This window comes from Panthera tigris, chromosome D3 (assembly GCF_018350195.1).
Source record: "Panthera tigris isolate Pti1 chromosome D3, P.tigris_Pti1_mat1.1, whole genome shotgun sequence".
In the NCBI taxonomy this organism is placed as follows: Eukaryota; Metazoa; Chordata; class Mammalia; order Carnivora; family Felidae; genus Panthera; species Panthera tigris.
Genome location: NC_056671.1, coordinates 75798412 through 75814585, shown reverse-complemented (window position 1 = coordinate 75814585; position 16174 = coordinate 75798412). Strand labels below are relative to the sequence as shown.

General features: G+C 48.5%; 1 long non-coding RNA gene across 1 annotated transcript in view; it reads left to right on the top strand.

Moving 5' to 3' along the window:
- Positions 1 to 1334: 1334 nt before the first annotated feature.
- LOC122232599 overlaps positions 1335 to 16174 on the top strand; it is a 57018-nt gene continuing 42178 nt past the window's right edge. Inside the window, exons 1-2 of the long non-coding RNA XR_006209954.1 lie at positions 1335 to 2470; positions 5490 to 5602. This is a non-coding gene — a long non-coding RNA (uncharacterized LOC122232599). The remainder of the gene's footprint in view (positions 2471 to 5489; positions 5603 to 16174) is intronic.

Here is a 16174-nt window from a genome sequence, read left to right as displayed (position 1 = left end):
CCGTAAGCCATTAAGATGGATGTCGGAATTAAAAACATTTTTGGAAAAAAGCCCGGTTGGAGCCTTTGTTATAAGCCCTGGGACAGGAATCGGGTCCTGTTTCTGGTCTCTTGATAGCTGTCACTCTGACGTTCCCAGCATACACTCGGCCTCCTGTTCCTGAGATGGGAGCACACAGGCCCACTTTCCTCCTTCTGGTCAAAGCTTTACTTTCTTGACATTTTAAGGAATAATAGATTTTACGCTGAGAATAAATTCTGTCAAAAAGCAAAGTAACAAATACTCAAAATTCATCACTTCTCAATTATTTTACTACATTTTCTTATGTTTGTTGTAGCAGTGACTTACGTTTATCGTGCCTGTAGGTTGGAAATACCACAGAATGATGTGTTACTGTGCCTCTCTTTCCAAGTCGGTTCGGTGACATCATGGCAGCTTGCCCTTGGCTGTGATAGGGCTATTTACACCGTAGAAATCAGCAAATACTGTACGTTGGGACTTGACTCATTGTTTTGTTGATTATCTAGACTTAAGAAAGTGATGGAAAAAATATTAATAATGCCGATATAAGTTGTCATCTATAGCCTTTACATTGCAAATAGCACAAAGACCTGAAATAGTCTTCCATTATTTGAAAACTATTATCCAATGTATCCAAGTGAAGTTTCGACACCCAGAGGAGTTGTTTGACATTTGTATTACTCATTAAAAAAAAATCAACATTCATGTCAGAACTATACTTGTTGACCCACTGCAACCATAGACTGGCTACAGATGCAAGAGCTTGGTAAAAATCAACAAAGGATTTCTTTGAGGATCAATTGGCTATATGGAGTTTAAAGAGTATTGTGTATTTGATTATTATTTGTATAAAGCGTGTCTTCTTTTGTACTGGTAAAATGTACAATAAACACACACTCCACACACAGATGCATCGGTTGTTTTTTTCCGAGAGCTGGTTGGGGACTGTTTACCACGCTGGTGCCTAAGGGGGAATTTTCTGGAATCCTGGAAATGGTACATGTGGACTGCATACTGGGGTTGTTCTTCAGATTCGCTACATATGGAGGCAAGTCTCTCGATCACTGTCTATTCAGAGTGGAGGCCACCCCGTGGTGAGTAGGTATTTCAATCTTTTTAGTAAGATTCCAATCCTCTCCGGCAAAACCCCCACGAGCCTGTCGTGCTCACAAAACCCCTGAACCGTGCACGTGTGACTCTCCCGATCAGTTCCGGCCAGAGGCCGGGATGGGGCCTAACGAGGAGGCCTTCGTTCTGCCTCTCGCCTCACTGGGCCCCAGAGAATGGTCTCGAGTGAGGACCCCACGCCGCAGCTGGCACTCGTTCGGGGAACAGGATCTTCCTTAAGACCGGCAGCGGCTCCCTGAGCGCCTGCTCCTGTTTAGTGACGGTGCTTGCTCGTTGCTTCACGTCCATTCCTCGGGGAGGCCGAGCCTCATGATGTCCGTGACGGCCACAGACAACGAGGTGGCACACCCCTGTGCAGAGCTGGCCCCCCCGACAGCCGCCCGGTGGCCTCGCCCCAGAATGACCATCAGATCCTCATGGGTCCGCTTTTTCCCGAAGGAAAGTGGTCTTAGGGCTGGGCTCTGCAGACAAGCATTTTCTTTCATTTGTGTCTTTCTTATGTCAAGTCTGGGGCAGAAGAGAGAAAACTGCGGCAAGCGGTGAATTCTAACCTCTTCCTGTGCCTTAGAACTTGACCGGAATAGAGACAACCTGCAGCCACTTCACCCTTCTGTGCTTCTGAGATGCTTTCTTTTGTTCCCGGCCCCGTGTGAACCTTTGCCGCAATCCCCTTGATCCTCTGGAGCTAGGGAGAGCTTCAAGGTTTTCCTCCTGATCCCTCCCGTATCCCCCTCAAGGCCAAGTACGCGGATGGGCCGTGGTGGCGCTAGACCGCAGTAAGGAACGCCTTCCCTTCCGGACTCCTCGAGAACACGCGCACACGCCTGACTGCGGCTGCGCAACGTGACGTAGCGTTCCGAGGGCCTGGGGCAGCTCGGTTGCGGCCACTTCTCAAAGAGATTTAAATGGATTCCCCCCCCCCCTGCCCTCCCCGCCCAGACTAACGACCTGCGCCTGGGGATGTCCCTGCCTGTTACTTCTGTCCGCCTTAGCACCATCTGGACCGCGGGGTCTCCTGCCCAGGCCTCACTTCCAGCCGGGTTGTCCACAAGCGCAGAAAGAGCAGACATTGTTCACGCAGCGGAGGGGGCCCGGAGACCTGGAGACAGAGCCGTGGCCGACAAGCCGCCGGGTCCCCCAGAGGGCCGCCCCGAGGGAAGTCTCAGGGACCAGGACCCAGGAGCCGTCTGACCCAGACCCGGCGCCCTCTCGGGGAGCTGGCCACTCTGCTGGTTTCAACCGTGAAGTTTAGAAATACAAGTGCGCTAGATGGCCTTGCTTGGACTTTGAAGGAGCCACAGCAAACTTAAGTGGCCGCAAGGTGAGTGGAGAGGAGGCAGATGGGCAAGGCGTTGGGAATATGGAACCGGTTCTCTGAATAATGCGTCACCATTTCAAAAGAGCGTTCACGTCCTGCTTTGGTGGAAGCAGGTGTGATCCTGTTTAAAGCAGGGGTCTGGGATGCTGGACTTGACTGCAGTGCGTGCATTTCTACTTCTGAGAGCCTGCAGTGCTGGGCTGGTGACGGTGCAACTCCTGGCTCTCTGCGAGGACAAAAAAAAAAAGCCCTGATTTACACTGTTTGCCGCTTCCGGTCGTGTAAATACTCCCACCACCGCAGATCCCGGGCTACCTGTGTGATGTCACTGATGGCAGGCACGGGAAGAGACGCCAACGACTGGCTTTCCTAAGCGGGTAGGAGCCAGCTCTGTGGCACTGCTCTCATCCGGGTCAGAGATTTTGCTTCGCGGGTGTTCTGGAATGTTGCCCCGCCCCCTCCCTTCGTGGCCTGAGCAGAGCGGAATCCTGGAGAACCTGAGTCCTGGGGGGCAGCGGGTGGTGGTTGGGGGGGATCCAAGGAGGTAGGCGGCGGACGGCTTTGAGAGCCCCAGATGCAGCCGATGGCACAGGGCTCCCCTCAGTGGTCGCGGAGGGCTTGGAGGGAAGGGCCTGTGGGCCGTGGCCAGGGGCAGCCAGCACAGGCTCCACACAGGCCTGGGTGCTGCCTGCCCGAGAGCTGAGGATGGGCCCTGGCTTCTTGGTACCTTTCTCTTTCATTTTTGTGTGTGTGTTTCAAAATCTCCGGAATTCCAAAACATCTTCTCTGACTACCCGAGAATGTTGCCCTGAGGGTCAGCTGAGATGATGTGGCAAATCTACATCATAGACTAGAGAGGGCTTTGTATGTGTAATGGGCTATTATTAAGCTTATTAACATCTATGAATATTTGGGCATAGTACCGGGCCATAATTAAAAAAAATAATTTTCTTGGGGTGCCTGGTTGGCTCAGTCGGTTGAGGTTCTAACTCTTGATTTCGGCTCAGGTTCCTTGATTCCAGGCTCCTGGGATGGAGTCCTGCTTAAGCCCTGCCCAAGATTCCCATTCATTCATTCATTCATTCTCTCTGTCTCCCCCTCCCCCCCACTCCCTGTCTGCCCCTCTTCCCTGCTTGTTGTCTCTTTCTCTAAAAAATATTTTTCTTACTAGAAATTATAAAAAATTAGGGGGGGGGGCGGCACCTGGTGGGTGCTCAGACAGTTAAGCATCCAACTTCAGCTCAGGTCATGATCTCACAGTTTGTGAATTCCAGCCCCACCTGGGGCTCCAGCTCAGAGCCTGGAGCCTGCTTTGGATTCTGTGTCTCCCTCTCTCTGCCTCTCCCCCACTCGCACTCTTTGTCTCTCTCTCAACAATACATATTAAAAAAAAATCTTTTTAAGAAATTATAAAAAATCAGAAAGTAAGAGAAATAAAATGAAGAAAAAAAAGTCACCGATAATCATACTTTGATGAATTTCATCACATACTTTGTGCATATATATGTATTACCTACCATAAATTTGTAAAAATATTCAGTGTTCCTATTCTTCTATTGCTTACCAAATACTATCTCCTAGACATATTTTCTTTGTAAATACATCTTTTACAACATAGTTTTAAATTCTTTTTTTTTTTTTGAGAGAGAGAGAGAGAGTGAGCAGGAGAGGGGCAGAGAGATAGGGAGAGGGAGAATCCCAAGCAGGTTCCACGCTGTCAGCATGGAGCTCATCTTGGGGCTTGAACTCCCCAACAGTGAGATCATGACCTGAGCCGAAACCAAGAGTCAGAGGCTTAAAACTGACTGAGCCACCCAGGCATCCCTACAACATAGTTTTAAATGGCCACACAATATTATATTGTATGGATATAATGTAATTTTTTTTACTACCTCTCCATTATTGGAACTTTTTCTTATTAATTTTTTTTTTAATTTTAGAGAAGGGGGGGAGAGGGGCAGAGAGAGAAAGAGGCAGAGAGAGAATCTCAAGCGGGCCCCACACTGTCAGTGCAGAGCCTGACATGGGGCTCGATCTCATGAACTGTGATATCATTGACCTGAGCTGAAATCAAGAGTCAGAATCAGGCGTTCAACCAACTGAGCAACCCAGATGCCCCAGAACTTTTTATTTTAATTTCTTTTTTAAAAATTATTTTCAATGTTTATTTATTTTGAGAGAGAGAGAGAGAGAGAAAGGCAGAGCATGAGTGGGGTACGGGCAGAGAGAGAGGGAGACATAGAATCTGAAGCAGGCTCCAGGCTCTGAGCTGTCAGAACAGAGCCTGATGCGGGGTTCGAACCCACAAACCATGAGATCAAGACCTGAGCTGAAGTCAGACGATTACCCAACTGGGCCACCCAGGTGCCCCTATTTTAATTTCTTACTTAAATATGATTAACATCCTTGTAGACAAAGTCTTTGGACATAGCCTCCATTACTTCCATGAAAAAAATTCCTAGCAGTATTATTTTCTGAATCAAAGGATATTTTTGCAGATTAAAAAAAAAAAAAGGATTCAATGAGATCACATGCACAACATATTTGATACAGTGCAGTGCTTGGGGTGTGTGTGTGTGTGTGTGTGTGTGTGTGTGTGTGTAAGGCCCAATAAATGACAGCTATCATTGTGTTATTCATTTGATTAGCAGACTATTGCTTTATTGCTCTCAGTGGTAACTTTATTCTAGGAGGTGGACTTTTACTGTGTTGTTTTTCGGGGGGATATTTTGAAGAGAGTGTGATGGCAGAATGGACATCATCCTAGAAATTCAGAGCAATCACAGAGCCTCCAGGAATCAGGGATCAATTCTCTAGTCCTGCCTTTGATGTTCCTTGTTGCATTTACTTTTGGTCACTTGCCCTGAGAAGGTCACGGGTATAAGGAGAAGAGACAAAGCTGCCAATCCTTATTCATCAATAACTTTGCAAAGAGTTTGAATGTTGAGAGAAACTTGAGTCTCAGGTTAAAACAACTTGGGGGCTTACGTGTGGATTTCACTTACCCTTTATGGGTCTGCAGGTACCTGAGCATCGCCTGTGTGTGTCCCACACACCCTCCTGTCCCCGTGTGCCTCTGAGATGGCTCCCAGAGGGCAGAACCATCCATCAAAGCCGGGCAGGCCTCCAGCTCAGGTAACCACCGCACTTACACAATTGTCCCTTTAAGAAAGGTCAGCGGGGGATGTGTTCCTTCCTGCTTCTGTGCTCCTGAAGGTTTTCATGTCCACACTAACCCACTGTGGGCCTGGGCCAAGGCCAAGTTGCCCATCAATATTTTAAAGTAGCGGTGTTATAAAATTTATGGAAGACGCACAAAGGACAATTCCCTGAAGTGACCAGCCCGCTGAGAGGGGATATTGGCTAAAAGGAGATTTCTCTTTGAAACAGTGTGAGATCAGCTGCCAAGCTGGGGAAACTCTTTATATGCATGGGCTCGGAGCTTGGGGGAGAGGGAAATCTGACCTGGTTTCAAATCCCACCTACAACTGTTAATTTATTTGGTTATCTATTAACAGTCTCCTGGCAGCTTACTTTTATGTTTAAAATTAAGTGCTTGATTGATTATTTTCTAGAACAGTGATGGGATGTTGTTTTATACTTAAGCCAATCCATTAGTGGGCTCTCTCATTACTGATCTCTTTTCCTTCCTTTCTTGGTTCATTGTGTGTGTGCCTGTGTGTGCACCTGAAGGTTGTGAGAGGGGAGGAAAATGGGGCTTTTATATACTCCCCAAACTATGGTGTCCACCGCGAGGTGGTTCATTCTCGGTATGATTCACAGGTGGGAGCAGAATCCCAGAGAATTTTTTATTACGGTGATCTCATTTTATCAAAACTCTTGGCGTAAGCTTCTATTTTTTAAAAACCTCTACTCTTGTTTTACCTGCTTAGGAGGCATCTTCAAATATTTCCAAAATTCTTTAGATTTGCTTCTAAGGATTTGGAACTCTCTCATTTAAAAAAAAATTAGGTTTATTAAATATTAAATACATACAAAAATAAGCTTTGTGAGGCAGAGCCTTGTGACTCTTGGGCTCAGGCAGGTTTCTTGGTGTTCTGGCTGCTTAGTGGTCTATCAGCCCTTGGGGTGGTCAGGTGTGGCCTGAGGTGGCCTGACCTCCCAGGCTCGTCACGTCTGGCCGCCCAGAACAGTACCAGCCGAGCAGGGTCTGGCCTGTGTTGCACCTGAAAAAGGTTGGGAAATCACTGGAATAAGGTCTGAGGGGTGACAATCAAATGAGCCTCTGGGTCCACAGTGCACAGCGCAAGGGCTAAACGGTGCTGTCTGTTCTCACCGGCCCTCCTTTGGGGTGGAGGGTCCTTCCGGTTTACGGGCACAGGGAAGGATGACTCAGTCCAGCAGTGGCAATCAGGAGCGTGTGTCGCCCTGCCTGTGGTGCGTTCTGTCACAGGGCTGTCTCACAGGAAGTGCAGCCGTCTGCCCTGCACACGTTGGTCAGGAACAAACAGGCAATCCGCATCGCGGACCATGTTTTGCGTATAGGCGTGTCCCTAAAATTTTGCCTGGCAGCGGAAGTGTTGTAAATCTAGTACATTTCACATATATTTGGGAGGGATGGGAGTCTAAAGGAAACCTTCAATGAAGCACAGACCCTTTCTCTAACACACGCCCTCCTGGGCTAATTTGGAAACCTAAGATTTTTGACTCAGGCTGGAAGGTGGCTGGGTTCAGTTGCGACGTCTTGCTAAGAGAAAGAAGCTGGGTTCCGTTAAGCAAAAGGCACATGGAGAGATAGTCCAAAACCCCATTATTAGCAGCTTTACAGTGGTAAAGAGCCTGAGGACACCTGGGCTGGGGTTGGCGCTCACCTACCAGACGCTTCTAGCTCTTCTGCTTCCTGGAAGGAGATGTCACGTGGACAGCAGCCAATGCTGGGGCCTCAGAAGCCTAAGTAATGACTCTGCCTTCATGGGAAGAACTTTTGTGCGGTAGGCAGGTGGGTGGGGGGCGGCTCCCTCTGGGTCCACACTTCCTGAGGACACCTGCAGCTCTCCCCAAAGGAAATGCTTACTCCACCCTTCATTTCCTGGGGCCGCTGTGACAAAGTACCACCAACAGGGTGGCTTAAAAAAAACAAAAACAAAAAAAACCCAGAAATTTATTCTCTCACAGTTCTGAAGGCTGGAAATCCAAAATCAAGGTGTCGGGAAGGCCAGGCTCCTTCCACCGGCTCTGGGGAGAACGTTCCTTGCCTTTTCCAGCTTCCAGTGGCACCAGGTGTTCCTTGGCTTGTCTCTGTGTCACTTCAATCTCTGCCTTGGCCTCACGCAGACTTCTCCTGTGTCTTCTCTTCTGTCACTTGTAAGAACACTTGTCATTGGATTTAGGGCCCACCCGGATCACCTTGAGATCCTTGATTGTATCTGCAAAGACTCTTTTCCCAAAATAGCTCATATCACAGGTGCCGGAAAGACACGTTGATGTCTTTCTGGGGGACACCATTAAGCCCCCCACACACCCTCTTCTTGCCTTTCCCAGAAAGCACTCCTCCACACTCCTTAGGACCTGCTAGCTTCACGTCTCCCACTTATGAGGCAGCACCGTATGGTCAGAGCATGGAAATGGGGTCTCAGGGCTGAGGTGGGTGTTCCAAGCACAGGCCTGGAATCCAGTAGAACCTGGAACCCAACCCTGGTTCCCCGGATGAGACCTGAGCAAGGAATCAAACCTCTCAGGACTCTGGTTCCTCATCTCTAAGACCAGGAGAGTAACATTTCTGTGGAGAGAGCCAACGTGATATGTAAGAAGTAAACGCTCCGGGTGGGAGGAATCCTTCGCTATCATAGCATTATTATGGGCTGGGAATGGAGGAACCCAGGCTTCAAGTCTGACTGTTCCTGACTAGCCCTGTGACCTCTGGTGGGCCCCTAAGGAATGTATAAAGTGTCCGAGTGTCTGTGCGATCTAACAGTGACTCCTGGCTTTTTCAGCCACAGCAGCCTCGAGCCCTTGGTCTGGCAGAAGCTGTCCAAGAGAACTCTGAGCTTCAGTGTAGCTCATGTGTACTCCTGGGGCTGGGTTTCCAAAATAGCACAGGAGAATTTTGCAGCACATTTAAAAATAATATTTGCTGCTCAGTTATCACTGGAAACATGGTTTTGGTGGGCTGTATTTCACTTCTCCTGGAAAGGAAACAATTTGTGGAAGCCCTGAGTTGGAGAATAGGGTTAGAGAAACAGCGGTTTAGTCCGTTCTCCTGTGTCCAGAGGAGACTTTCCAGAACCAGAGACATCGTGCTGTCCAGGCTCCTTCGCAGGGCCTGTGCAGGGCATGCCGTGGAAAATCAGAAGCATGCTTTGAATTTACAGGTGGAGAAATTGAAGCTCAGAGAGGGGAGGTGGCCTGTGTGAGGTCATCCAACTGGGGGACCAGGACTCTTCCTTTCTAGAGTTCTTTCTGGGATTCTTATTTCATCTGACATTGCTTTGGGGTTCCACTGTGTAGGACACATTTTTTTTAAAGTTTATTTATTTTAAGAGAGAGAGTGTGTGTGCACAAATGGGGGAAGGGCAGAGAGAGAGGGAGAAACAGAACCCCAAGCAGGCTCTGTGCTGCCAATGCAGAGCCTGACTCGACACTCAATCCCATGAACCACGAGATCACGATGTGAGCCGAGATGAAGAGCTGGACGCTTAACCGACTGAGCCACCCAGGTGCCCCTAGGACACATTTTCATCGAACACTGTTGTGCTACTGTTCAGTTATAGTTAAAAATATATTCATTCCTCCCAGGGAAATTACAGTCTAATGCAAAGTTAAAAGAAAAAGAGGAGCCTAGATGAGACAGAGCAGAGAGAAATTCTTCCAAATGGAAGATCTGGAACAGGAATCTGGAGGCTCCTGCAACTTTCTCACATTTGCTGTAGAAGGGGACACGTATTTTATTTGCAAACAAGCCTTCATTTAAAAGGGTAAGGCACATAGGGCACTTGTTGGGATGAGCAATGGGTGTTGCATGTAAGCGATGAATCATGGGAATCTACCCCAAAACCAAGAGCTCAGTATACATATTGTATGTTAGCCAACTTGACAATAAATTATTATTAAAAAATAATAAAAATATAAGGGTAGGGCACAGGAGGACCTGGGTGGCTCAGTCAGTTAAGCGTCCAACTCTTGACTCTGGCTCAAGGTCATGATCTTAAGGTTCATGGGATCGAGCCCCGAGTTGGACTCCTTGAAGACGGCACAGAGCCTGGTTGGGATTCTCTCTCTCCCTCTCTGCCCTCCCCCCACTCATGCTCTCTTCTTTCAAAAATAAATAAAAATTAATTGAAAAAGGGGCGCCTGGGTGGCTCAGCTACTTAAGCGACCGGCTCTTGGTTTCGGCTCAGGTCATGATCTCACGATTTCGTGAGTTCAAGCCCCACATCGGGTTCCATGCTGGCAGTGCAGAGTGTTTGGGATTCTCTTTCACCTCTCTCTCTGCCCCTCCCCTACTTACGCTGTCTCCATCTCTCTCAAAATAAATAAATACACTTAAAAAAAAAGAAGTAAAAGGGTAAGGCATATCTATTTCTTTTCTCCCCAAGGCCTGGTATCTGAACACAACTTTTGCTCATACAGACTTATTTGGCAAAGTTCTAAAGATCTCTTTCCCAGGATCAGCATCTTACCTGCCAAGCTAGATACACACACTTAGGTATTTATTTTTTAGAGAAATAAAACTTTAATAGTCGTGAAACCAGGAGTATCCCCTGCTTAACCACCTCACCAGGTGAAGAGGATATTTCAGCAATTCAAAAATGAGTCTGACCTTTGCCTGGGGACATGTGTGCAGGTATTAAGGGCTGTTGAAGGACAATCTGTATAGTACAGGAGGTGACATCTGTTCTACAGAATGTGACAAGGCCTCATCTTATCAGTTGCCTGCTCTACTGACTTTCAGCCTGTTTCTGAGGATGGTTCCAGTGGCCGAGGAGAGAGCACTTGGCCTTTGACGGGTCTCTCATTTGTCCAGCTTAGCACTGGGCAAACCTTCAGAAAAGAAAATGCTTGATTTTCAGATAGTTGCATTGTAATGACCAGAGTGTGTGTGTGTGTGTGTGTGTGTGTGTGTGTGTGCGCGCGTGCGCGCGCACGCGCTTCTGTGTGGACCGAGGTGGGGGTGGGGGAGGAAAACAATTTATAAATCACATCTTGCAAATCCTTCCATTCTGAATTGGTTGTAAACTCATTTCTTTGCTTTTCTCAAGCTTTGATTTATGTATTGGGATCATGGGGTTTGTGTCCCTTCTTCTGACTCGAAGTTTGAATTTAGCCGGGTGCTCCATAAAAATGTTGGGTAATTTGCATGCTCTGGGCTGATTGAGTTGCATTCTTTATATGACCATTTTTAGATGGATTGTCTCTGTGGGCCCCTGTCCTTTTGTTTTCTGGGGTTCAGAGGTTACATCAAAAACCTCCCTGCCTGCTGCCTGATGTGACCTTTGAACCCCAAAGGGCACAAGATCACGAGGCCATAAAATCAAGCACAAACACTAAAGGTGTCAGTCTGATTGTCCTCTGAGGACAGGAGTTTAGGGCTTGAGCACATGATTTGGGGGAGTGGGAATACTGAGAGAGCAAAAAGCAGGGAACACTGAACATCTGAACCTCAGTCCATAGCCAGGAAGGATGTAAAAAAAAAAAAAAAAAAAAGCCTAGGGGGATAGACATTGTGCAAATTGCTAAAAATGTCAGCGCCATCTTTCTCCAGGCATTTCTGGTAGGACAGGACCGAGAATGTCAAGCATGCCAGATCTGCAGACTGTGGGGACCAGATGCTATTTTCCAACTGTGTCGCCATAATCTGGGTCGCTTTTCTGGATGCTGCCCGCCCTGGCCAGCGTGAAGACGGCAGGAAGTCATTGGAAGGAGGTCTGCATGCTGGCCCTGCTATTCAAACTCTCAGGAAGGACAGGCTGAAATCTGAGAGCCGCAGCCTGCACGGCTTGGAAGGAAGAGAGCTCTGGATTAGCTGTTGGTTTTTTAAAAGGGGAAGAAGCGCTGGCTCAGTGTCAAACCTCCAAAGAGTATGTCATTAGAAAGGGGAAAAATCTATTTGGAATAATGATAAAGGTCTCCTTGTGGCTGGCTAGCATTTCAGGGCAAACCAAAACAAACATGCAAGGGAAATGCAGTGGAACCCTGCAGGGCCCAGGTTGAACGGTGAAGGCTCAGGCTCAGGCTCCTTGACACCAAATAAATTATCCAGAATATTCTAAAACCATAAATGAACTTCTACTGATTTATGCAGAGGTTTCCGAGGTCTTTCAAAAATGCATGTGAGGAGCAATTACGTTCCCCAGTGGCATGGAAAATGTTCCACAGCAGCAGAAAGGAGCAGAGCGGAGCACGGCTGAAAGCCTACAGCTGCAAATAAGCTGCCATGGTGGAAAAAAGCCCATAAACGGGAACAAGAGTAGGGGGAGGGGTCGTCCTTGGGGAGAGGTCAGGGTCTACTCTGGATTGCACGGAGGGGGAAACCGAGCCCCACGACAAAGGTGACCCAGAGACATTTGTCCCCAGATGTTATTCTCATGCCCAAAGGGGAGGGAAGGGTTTTGGTTTTTTTTTTTTTTTTTTAAGAATGTATACAAATCTGAGTCTTCCCCCCACCAGGGCAAGCAAGGAAAGAGGATACCCCTGACCTGAAACTCGGACAGAGGCTGTGGGTTTGAAGGCCTTAAGAATCCAGACAGATAGGGGCATCTGGGTGGCTCAGTTGGTTAAGCGTCTGCCTTCAGTTCGGGTCATGATCTCACGGCTCATGGGTTCGAGCCCCGAATCAGGCTCTCTGCTGTCAGTGCAGAGTCCACTTCAGATCCTCTGTCCCTCCATCCCCAGCCCTCCCCAACTCTCTGTCTCTCTCTCAGAGGTAAATTTAAAAAAAAAATCCAAGCAGATATTTGAGAGTTTGGGGCTAATTCCTTGAGAGTTGACTGCTGCTAAGGAGTGAGGGGTCCAGGTAGGGATGGGGAGGGAGGACAGGACACAGGGGCAGTGGGAAGGAACGAGAAGAGCCGTGGTGAGAAGATGGCTCTCGCTAGGATGACTGGTTCTCAAGCTGGGGAGGGATTTGCAGATGTGGATGAGGAATGGAGTAAAGTTGTTTTCTCTGGGATGACTGGGTCTCAGACCTACTCCAGGCCCCTGGCACTTAGGGATTCGTTTCTGGGAAGAGCTGAGCAGCTAGAACAAAACTCTTGTCTGTTTCCGCTTGTCAGAGTAGTTCTTTTGAAGGTGGGGACCCTGAGTTTCAAGTGTGTGATGCCCCCGTCTCACCAGGGGTGACACCCCGGTTTCCTGTCGTCTGGGATCACCTGCCTTGTCTCCTGACACCTGCTCTCCCAGAGGTCAGAGGGCCCCACTTGGATCCTTGTGCTTTCTTGGATTTGGACTAGTGGCAGTTTAAACCCCTGAGTTTTCCGGGGCGCCTGGGTGGCTCTGCCGGTTAAGTATCCGACTTCCTCTCAGGTCCTGATCTCAGGGTTGGTGAGTTCAAACCCTGCCTCAGGCCTCTGCTCCCTGCGTGGAGCCTGCTTCAGATCCTCTGTCCCCTTTCCTCTGTCTCTGCTGCTCCCCAACTTGTGCTCTTTCTCTTTCTCTCTCAAAATAATAAACTTAAAAAAAGTAAACCCCTGAGTTTTCCTGGTTTGCTTGATGGGAAAGAGGGGCAAATCCTGACGCCGTAGGAGAGTAATGGGCAGAGGACAATTTAGTTTGACTGAAGATCTGGGGAGAGGCCAAAGAACACCTTCTGGCAGGGCTGGCTTTTCACAGTGCGGTGGGGAAGACGCTCCTCCAAGCACCACACAGCTGGCTGCCCTGGCCTGGGGGCGGCCTGCCTTTTCCACCTGTTTGAAGCCCACGTTTCCTCAAAAGACCAGGGTAAATTCCCCCACCTTCAGGAAGTCTTCCTGGACCAGCCAGGTCAGAGTGATCTTTCTTTTCTGATTGTGCGGCGTGCCGTTTGTTCGGCGCGTATTATGCTTGGGTTTCCTACTCTCCACTACACGGACTGCCCGCGCGCCTGTGCATTTCCCTGGGTATGTATCTACTCCGCATCGAAACCTCTTTTGCAGCTCAGATCGAGACTCCTCCAGAGCAGGAGCTTTGTCTTTCCTCCCATCCATCCCCCTCTCTAAAAATATTTCCTGGTTCATTGACATATTGACTTCTTGGGTGCACCACACATCTCTCTTTGATGGACGTCCATTTTATTAGAAGCTTTCGTGGGAAAACGGTGATGCAAAATTCTCCTGGCTTCCCTACTCAGTGTTCCGTGAGTCCTTGGACGCATGGGACACCCACACAAATGATAGCACAGTCCTGGGTCACTTCCCACACAGTAGTGCTCTCGGGGGGCCTAGGGTGCAAGGGAGTTCCTTTTTGATGGGTGTGTGCAGTGAGTCAGGCTGGGAACAGGGGTGCTGACACTTGGACACACCCTCAGAGGGTGTAAGTGGTTTGAGTCGGGACCCTGGTGTAAATATTTCCTACAGGCTCCCCAGATGGCTCTAACGTGCCTCCAGGGCTCGGCATCACTGGTCTACATGGTGAAGTAAGACTATCTCCTGGTTCCTGGTTCATTGGTTACAATTTCCACCCGCACAAGGTCTGCAGTCTCTGCATGTCGATTCCACATTCGTGGGGAGGGACATTTGATTGGCTGAATTTGGGACCTCTGTCTTGTTTGGTCCAATTAGCTGTGGCCAAGTTGCGCAGGGGGAGGGTGAGGTCATGAATTACAAGCCTGGAAATTGCTACTCCTTTAGATTTGGGGTCTATCTCCTGAGAGTGGGAGGTTGCACAGATATCTGCAAAGGTGACTTTAGATGTGGGGTCTATTTCCTAAGAGTGGGAGGTTGTGCAGATACCCCAGAGGTGACTGGTGTACCTCCTTGTGCCATTATGGTGTCAAACTTTACTAACAAAACAAGTGTTTGTTTTGCGGTGTGTGAACTCTTCAAGGGCAGAGATTGTCATTTTTGGAGACACCATGTATTCATCACATTTTTAATTTCCTGTATTTGATGCTGCCTTGACTTCTTGGAGCCTTGCAGCCCCTAGGGCGGGACTACCCCTTCTAGGGTTGTCTAATTCCTAGAGATAGCAGACAACTTATCTGCAAGCACGCCTTTGCTGTGCACACCAACCAATCTCAAGTCATGGGCTCCAACCACCTCTTGTCCTTAGGACATTATCCTCCTGCCCTAAATCACCCACTCCAGGGCCAGGCACCAGGAAGCATCCCTAGAGCTGAGAGCCTGCTGAAATTCTTGAAACTATCCAACCTCAAGCTTGCTCATCTGCTTACCCTTCCTCACCCATTCTTTCCCACAAAAACCACAATAAAGGCTTTTGCCCATAACTTTCCATTTGTTCCTTTGGCCTCCTGGCTGACCCTGGTGCTTCTTCGTGTGACCCCGCATGGCATGGCATAGTGTGCCCCCTCCTCTTAGGAACTGTAAGTTCCTAAAGTTCCTAAAACTGTAAGGTTTTTTTTTTTTTTTACATTTGTATTCATCCTTATAACAACCATGCAGTGCACCTTATAGAACATATGAGCATGCCAGAGGGTTCCCTTGTACCACTTCTTTTTAAAAATTAATTTATTTATTTTGGGAGACAGAGAGCAAGGGAGGGGGAAAGAGAGGGAGAGAGAGAATCTGAAGCAGGCTCCACACTGTCAGCACAGAGCCCAACGCGGGGCTCTAATTCACAGACCGTGAAGTCGTGACCTGAGCTGAAATCAAGAGTCAGACGCTTAACTGATGGAGCCACCCAGACGCACTCCACCTTGTACCCCTTCTGAGTCAATACCCACCCACCCAGAGGTAGCCACTATTCTGGCTTCTGTTAAGTTTTAGGCGTTCTTGAACTTGGTATAAATGAAACCCTTTTGTATCTGGCCTCTTAACACTCATCATTGTGTCTCTGAGATTCATCCCTGCTTCTGCACGTGTTTGTAGCTCGTTCTTTTTCGTTGCTGGGTAGGGTTCTCCTGCATCGGGCTGGGACCTACAGGGCTTGCGGCTGGGACGTAGTGAGCTCTCCTTTTCGGTGGCAGCCGTCGTCTGGTCTGTTGGTCTCACCAAACCTGAATAAAACCATGATCCCTGGTACATTTTAGAATACCTGAGCACCTGGCATAGGGCCTTTCATGTAGAAGGCAAATGATAAGTATTTGCAGAATTGAATAAATGGGTGGGTGGCTGAGCAGAGCCTTGAGAATTTAGAGGGGGCCTGGGCATGACATGACATGGCTGGTCCAGCCCTGGGGGATGGATGCCTGGCTTACTTCTTTCATGCTCTTTCCTCTGTCCTAAGAAGAACCTTAGGCAATTACAGCCCAATAATAGTATGGAGGGACCAGGAGACTCTCTGAAAAGGAGCAATCAGACTGAAGAGCCAGGGCGGAAGAAGAAGGTGCGAGTCCAGCATCCCTGACCATGCGGAGCCCATCACGGCGTTTGTAAATGGCAGTGATGAATGAGCATGCTGTGCATATATGTCACCACGCCCGGCCTTCTTCCCTCCTTCCCCTCACGTTCTCTCTCCAGGATAAAAGATGCTTGGCGCTAAAGAACCCTTGTCTCTTCTATTCAGAACTGGGGGAAACTGACAAACTCCATTCTAGTTCATGAGACCCTGCGGTGAATTATGGGAAATGGAGGGAACTCATGACTGGAGCACACT